Source organism: Cupressus sempervirens, chromosome 6 (genome assembly GCF_028749045.1).
Source record: "Cupressus sempervirens isolate cs-2001-9-10 chromosome 6, ASM2874904v1, whole genome shotgun sequence".
NCBI classification, from domain to species: domain Eukaryota; kingdom Viridiplantae; phylum Streptophyta; class Pinopsida; order Cupressales; family Cupressaceae; genus Cupressus; species Cupressus sempervirens.
This window is the reverse complement of record NC_143123.1, coordinates 125,117,444-125,125,892: the sequence shown is the minus strand read 5'-3', so window position 1 is coordinate 125,125,892 and position 8,449 is coordinate 125,117,444.

Below are 8,449 nucleotides of genomic sequence, written 5' to 3'. Positions count from 1 at the left end.
TACAATAATTCTACCAATAGTCATATGGAAAATCACCATTCTAGATTTTATATGAGGGAAGTCCTAGAAATGATTCTAAATTAAGATAGTTTAATAAAAGAGAAATAAGTAGTGCTAAAGCAGAAGAATTTGATGAACATTTGAAGAGTATCCATGAGGAGGTGAGGAAGCACATTATTAAGATGAATGTACACAATATAAAGCTAAGGTAGATGTGAAAAGGAGGTATATGAAATTTCATATTGGAGATGAAGTCATAGTTCATTTGAGAAAGGAGCACTTTCTAGTGAAATTGAAGAAGTTTGGAGTGTGCAAGATAGTGAAGAGGTATGATTTTGGAAATGCCTATGAAGTGTAGTTTCCTGCTAAATTGAATATTTCACCAATATTAAACATTTCAGATTTGACAAAGAATAATTAAGGGGGTGATGGAGATGAACTTGCAGAAGTGTAATGGAGTATTCAGATAACTAGTTCTACTACAAAGGAGATTGAGGAGAAACTAGACAATCATGTTGGAAAAACTACAAGGAACAAAACTAATGAAGAGTACCTGGTCAAATGGAAAGGGGGGCCAGTAGAAGATTCATCTTGGATAGCAAGGGAGAAGGTTAACCATCTTAATTTTCCTTTGAACACCTAAGATGTGATGGGGTCACTTCTCAAATTACCTTGGGTGTCTGATGTGGAAGCATCTTGGGTGTAAGAGCCATCTTGCATCACCCAAAACTCTCAATTTTTTTGTTCTTGAAGAAGAGTTGTCTTAGTGTAGAGTTTTTATTTTTAGAGGCTTTCTACTTAGTAAGTCAATCATATGAGCTTAGAATGTCCTAATTGCAAAGGTGGATGTTCATCTTGGATACATCAACCTACCACTTGAGGCGCAATACTATAGCATGAGTATTCATGGATTTATTGCAGATTTTTTGCATGTAATTTTGGTATAAAAACTTTAGGCTCAACGTTAAAGACCTTAGAGGCCCCAGATGGGTTACGAAATGGGGCTCAAATAGAGCTTGCACAAGTTGGGCCTTGTAGAATCAAAAGCTAAGGATTCCAAAAAGTGGTATACTAGCCAATTGGAGAAATAGTTCAAAAGTTATGGCCTTTCAAAGTTGGACTGGCCAAAATTTCCAAAATAAGTGTCAAAGGTCTATCATATCGACTATATACATAATTTTAGAGTTGGTGTGTCTCAAGGGTCAGGGTTTGATGTCTAGAAACTTCTCGAATAGTGTAAAAATGCCTATTTAAGGGATTCCTATACATAGTATAGGACAACTCTGGGTAATAGTTTGTAGCTCTGTGTTGCAAATTATTGTAAGGAAAGCACCCATGTGGGTTCACATATTGTATTTCAAAATTATGTAGTTCAACATCTATGGTGATAATAACAAGCCCATATTTTATTCTCATAAATTGATGTTATTTCTTTGTTTCTATGATGTGTTTGCAGTATAAAGGGGAGCACCCTTCATTACAAAATAAAAGTAGAGCATATGAAAAAACACAAGTGAAGGTGTAGATTATTAAAAATATATGGAACTCACAAAATTGGGCATTTTAATAGAATCAAACAACAAATATCAAATCTACAAGATTAGGTATCAACCAAGCATGTGGTTTTATATTTCATGAAATAAATTTGCATAGAAAAGCAAGTTGTTGCAAAATATTTGAATGACTTGTTATAAGTTGTATGACTATAGAGGTGTAGGAGTAATATGTGTGTAGGAAAAAATATTTCCAATGGGTATGATCAATATTTTGTAGTTTATAAATTCTCAATAGATATAAGCCTTCTTAAAGTAGTTACAAAGACTAAAATTGTGAGAATGTGAATGAAGAAACCCAAATAATATGAATACTCTTCATTTTTCTTGTCCAATCATAATGGGGAGACCACTAGTATTGAATCTAATAGATCATTTATTTTTAATCAAGCACTTTGCAAGGATGGAAATATGCCCTTTCACATAGTAGTAGTGGATTTTGGAGCCAATATTACATGGAGATGCATAGACTCTAGAATGATATGAAGTCATTATTGTAGGTCATTCATTTGAAGATGGAAGATGAACACCCATTATTATTATTAAATGAAAATTGGAAAAGTAGTTGTTTTCATTTAATTGAAGTTTTCTAAAGCCTTTTCTCAGAGCAATTAGATATTTTCTTATTAAGTCTATTTTACATAAGATAAAATTTAGATGTATAATAATTAATTAATTTATTAATTATTATCATGAAACCTAGGTTAGATTTTATTAGTATTTTGATCTCCTTTATAAGGGTAGATCCCTCTCGTAATTCATAATTGATTCACTTTTGATTAATAACAATCTCTTTTTTGCTCATCAAGAATGTCTCATTTATGGATTTAAGAATTCCAACCCCCATAGTTGTTGCTTCTCTCTTTCTATGATAGGTTTTTTCACATAGGTAATTCTTGAGAGATGTGAGGTTGATGTTTCATCAACTTCAACATGGTATTAGAGCTCCAAGTGTTCCTACCCTTGTTATCTTCATGAGAGTTTTGGTTTTAGTTTTCAAATCTATTATTTTTTAGAGATTCTTTTGTATTGGATCTTGAGGGTCACTATTTTTAGTGTAATTTGAGCCAAACAGACCTCCCCATTGGATTCATAACACCCAAAAACCTCCATTTTCATATAAAAACTATCTAATTTGGACACAGTTGACTAGTAAGGAAAACATTTTTGCCCTCAAATTGGGGCACATTTCCCAAGGCAGTGATTTTTTATTAAAAAAGTAAATCACAAAAATAACACTTTATTAAAAAAAAAAGTATGTCTTTTTAAAATAGTTTTAAAAAGCAATTTGAAAAGTGCATTTTTTTTTAAAAAAAATTCCTTTACAAAAGGTATGCCTACACATGTGCTAACATTAGCAAGTATTGACAGGCCTACACATGAAGTACTAGCATCAGTGATGATATTAGAAATTTTGGATCCAAAATTTGATAGTCATTTAATAATCATTTCTTGGATTTGTTTTTTCCTAAATATCTATTGATGGGTTTTTTGCCATATTTTGGGTATAAAGGGGTATTTTTTGATAAATATTATATCATCAAAAAGATCTTTCTAAGCCTATCATGATGGTGTAAGTTATTTGGACTTTTGATTATGTTTGGTTTCCTATTTATGCAGTCAAAGTTAGGGGTTCTATTTTGCACTCTAGGAGACATATCTTGAGTATCTAATCTCTAATTTAGAAAAAAAAATTATATGATTGAAAAGCTCTTTTTGTACTCTTTCTAGTGATATTGATTTCTTTTCTAGATTCGACTCCAAGCACATTCTATACATTTTTTGCATTTTTGCGTTCTAGTAGTTATCTTGGTTGTTTAAGGATTGGGGATTAGTTATGTTGCTTCAAATGATTCATCGTGAGTTGTACTATCTACTATATTAGTCTTATGTCTCTTCTGGCCTTTGTAGACATCACTTGTATGGATTCTTGCAAATGCACTAAGATAAAATGTCATATTTCATTTGTATTTTCATTTAAGTTGTTTTACCTTATTTTGCCTTTTGATTTGAGCAGTGTCATTTGAGAAAACTCATATATATTATTGTCTTCTTTGGACTCACCATGCCTTTTGTCTTATTGTACATAGACTATTATGATTAAAGTATCATGAGGGGTTGATATTTTTCCTTTTTTTGTCATCTTCCTTTGTCTAGTGAGTTTCCCTTCTATTACATTAGCCTTACAATGTGTGAGAGATTGATTGCCTCACTACACACATATGTATAATTTTGAGCATCTTGATCATGGTTCCTTGACATGTAGTTCTTTTGGCTCAATTTTCTAGTTGCTTTTCACCTCACCCTTGTCTACATTAGGGGGTTCTTCTGTTGGTTCTTATGCTTCCTTTGTTCAATGGAGTAAGATATGTTTTTGTTCCTATGTACTAGATGGATGTAGTGATGGTTTGCTATGCATTTCAATGAGATAGATCATTTACCATATATAAACTCTCCTTTTTATTTCTATTTTAGTTACATCCTTCCATGTTCGATTGATATGCTCTTCTAGATTTTGTCTTTCACGACATCTATATCTTCGAGTTCAGTTATCTTCCTTTGTGTGCCTTATGATTCAAGTAGAGTCTTTTGAGAGCACTCATGTAGATTAGAGTCTTCTCTACCTAGTCAAGTTCTATTTCAATGGAGGTTCTTCAGATAAACAGTTACTTTTGATAGAGCTTTTCAACTTTTACATGCTTTAGTGGTGTTCTACGTAATCATACTTTTGTTCCTATCTTTTAGGACATTCTCTAGTCTAGAGGTTTCTTTAGTCATTCACTATTTCTTTCAACATTCTTTCCATCTCTTTTTGGAGTAGAGTTTTTCCCATGTTGTTTTCTCTAGTTATCCTCTTAACAAAGATTTGGTTGTGCTTGGGTATCTCATCAGACTTTACTATTGAAACCCTAATCTACTTTCAGTAGTAGTTTCTAGGTTTTTAACTATTCCTTAAGTTTTTTTAAAGACAGGTGTTAAAGTAATTAAATATTTTCTAATTAACTCTATTTTACTTAAGCTAAACTTTAGGCATATAATAATTAATTCTTTTATTAATTATTATCATGCAACCTAGGTTAGATTCAATTAGTGTATTGATCTCCTTTACAATGATCGATCTCTCTTGTAATTCATAATTGATTCACTTGTCATTAATATCAATCTCATTTTTGCTCATAAAAAATGTCTCATCTATGAATCTGGGAATTTTAACTTCCATAACTTTTGCTTCTCTCTTTTTGTGATAGGTGCTTGTTGTAGGTGATTCTTGGGAGATGTAGGGTTGATCTTTCATCAACTTCAATACTTTTTTAACACATCCACTTTGTGAATACCTTACAATCATATCATTGCATAATATTGCATCTCTTTTTGAGGCATTTCATCAAATAGTTGATGTGACTTGTCTATAATTTTGTATAATTTTACATGCATGTTTACTGGGGTAGTTGATATCATAAACAAATTCCATATATCCTTTATCCTTCGATGCATGTCCTTATCTTGTTTCAATAGCTCCATTTTACCTTAGGCAAGGAAGATCTTAACAAAGATTCCAAACATTGGACTAAAACATTCCAATAACATTTGTCCTATTTTTTGAAATTTAAGCTAGTAGGCTTTGTAAGGAAGCTTTGCTACCAAAATTTGAACTTGTCATGGAAAAGTTGTTAGTACTAATTGAACTTTGATTTTCCAATGGTACTCTTTAAAAAATAAAACTTAATTTATTTTTTCAAATAATTAACCTTATTTCTACAATAATCATACTTTCCTTATTCTCAACTTTAATTTTGATGGCAAGTATAAGTTTATGAACATCAATTTCCTTTCTATTTTCATTATTAATGTTAAAAAATGAATTTTCTTGAATTGTTTATTCGTATGGGAAATTGCAAGCCCCTTATAAGATGTATTTACTTAACATGCACGTAACGTAGGAAAATATTTGCATAAGCTAAACTTTTATTTAAAATTTAAAATCTAGTGTAGGTTATTGATTAATCTATTAATTAAAATTTAACATATGAGAGGAAAATATTTGCATAAAGTTGATTTGTTAATTTATATTATAGACAAATCTTTATATAAGAAAATAAAGTTTAATTTTTTAAGGGTTTACAATAGAAACATTTGAATGAAATACAAAATTAGAAATAATTTAAAAAGATAGTTTTTAAGAGAAATAAAATTGTTTACAATATAAATATTTGTTTTAAAATTATAAATTATTATATTATAAACTAATTGAAAAAATGAAATATTCAAACAAACTACATAAATCAGTTAAAAGAGTATTCAAGATTTTTTTGTTTACTCTATTCAAATTTAGGCATTTTTACATTTAGAATTTTGTATTGGTACATTGATGATATTATATAGTTTATGATTTCTCAATAAAAAAATTTTGTATTGGTACATTGATGAAATTATATAGTTTATGATTTCTCAATAAAATTTGATTCATCCTTGCACAAAAGATGACTCTACTATTATATGTATGAAGGGAAGATATCTTGAGTCTATGTATGAAGGAACTTCATACATACGTAGGAAAGTTTCTCATTTATTATGAAACTCAAAAAAATGTCATACAAACCAAAAAATATCCCAAGTCTAAAAATAATAAGATCCAAATTCATAATTTTAGTATTTCCATATTGTTTTAGTCTATGCACTTGACAAGTACGTAGAGAATTGACTCTTATTGTCTTATGAAATATGATTAATTTATTAATATATTATATAAGAAAAATACATTTCAAAAATTTCCTCAAGAAAAAACAAACCATCCAACATATTATTTTTTTTAAATATTTTTAAAACCTCACGTTAATGCCATTTTTTCAAAGGGTACAAATTTTAAAGTCTCCTTTGCCTATAATCTCCCCTCCTATAATCTCCCCTCTCCCATGCATTTACGCAAGCTACTACAAAACCATAGAAATACCACGGCAATATGATTCACATGTGATGCAAGTAGATTGATGAGAGGATATGGAAAAATATGGAAAACAAGAGCTCTCGATAGAGAGCTCAAGTTTTGCCTAATGTGAAAAGAACAAGGTTAAGCTATTGTTAAAATTATAAAAAATAATTCACTATTTAAATATATTTATAAATATTAAAACTATATAAATATAATATGCATCAATATTTTCAAACTTTCAATATTAATAAATAATGAAGTAAAAATAATATTTTAAAGAAATATTGAAAGTTAATCAATTATTTATTGTTTACATATTTTCTTATTATTATTATTTTCAAATCAAATCATAGGACATTTTGAATGACTTTCAAAAAGATTATTAAAAATATTAGAAATCTAAAAAAAATTGAATTTTGCTTATTTCTTATTGGCTATATAATACATTTTTATTTATTGTTTACATATTTTCTTCTTATTATTATTTTAAAATCAAATTATAAGACATTTTGAATGACTTTTAAAAAGATTATTAGAAACATTAGAAATCTAAAAAATATGAATTTTGCTTATTTCTTACTAGCTATATAATACATTTTTTTAGCTTTTTGAATGGAAAATTAAAAGACCACCAGCAAAAATATGAAAAGAGAGATATATTTACGATAAATCAAAATAGAAATAAAAACAGAACCAAATATAACAATTTAGTTTAATATGGTGGAACATAAGAAAACAAATAATAAGAATTTGAGGTGAAAACATAAGTCTCCGCCTATGAAACTAAAAATTGTAATATAATTGAATGAAAAATAATGTTTTAGATAATTTGCTAAAACTTGCATAACAATTATATAATAAAATGATTTAAAAAATAAATCATATAATAAAATTATTGTACAATAAATTTTAAAAGTTAAAAATTATAATAAATATAATTATAGCTTATTTATTACAAATAAAGATTCAATTATAAATCAAATTTAAAAATCAATTGTAAAGATTATTAATTAAAAATAAAGATTCCATCGTAAATCAATTTTAACTAACAATTTATGATTTATAACTCATTAATCAATAATATGATAATTGTTAACTAGAGGGAAAAATAATTCTCTCAAAAGAATTTTTCAAACTTGTCTATACAAATCCAATATGTCAAATATACAATTGAAATAAAAAATGAAGAGTTAAGGTGCTTGAATTATTTATAGAGTAGAAAGGCCCATGATAGGTGTGCTAGGGGCCATGGAAATGTAGGTACTTCAATTAATTTCAACTTCAGCTAATAGTTGAAGTGGTGGAAAATGAAAATGAAATAAACATGTGTTTACATTACATTTTTATTTAATTTTTAAAATTTTAAAAAAAAAAAAAAATCTATGCAAATTAATGTCAATTTAAAGCAATATTTTAAAAATGTTCTATAAAATCATAATTTAACAAATAGTAATGAATAATAAATTTATTAATTAAAAAATATAAAATATTTTTATAAATTCTTGATAAATAATAATTCGATTCAAGGATTTAATGATTAGCTTAGTAGTTTTACATTGGAAATAACAAAATAACAAATGAGAATGAATAGCTTAGTAGTTTTACATTGGGGTTCGTGCAAAGTAATATTTGTAAATGGTTGTTTCAAAATGACTCTTTCTTTATTCTTCTCTAGTGTATTGTTTTCTTTCTTTGGCTGATAGGGCTTTACATGGGAGATTGTCAATTAGATAAATATAGGACAGCCTACCATTATAGTCATTAAAACATCAAATGTCAAAATTACTATCACAAGCTGAATTTTATTTCTATTTTGCAATGATCAAATGATGATTAATTGGTTCCAGATCAATAGGTGTTGATGCCTTTCCTTTCAATGCCTTAGTTGCCTCCCTTTTTTTCTAATGTTGGTGCTCATTCAAGGTCATCAACTTAAATGGGTTCATTAGTTGTATCAAGGATATAA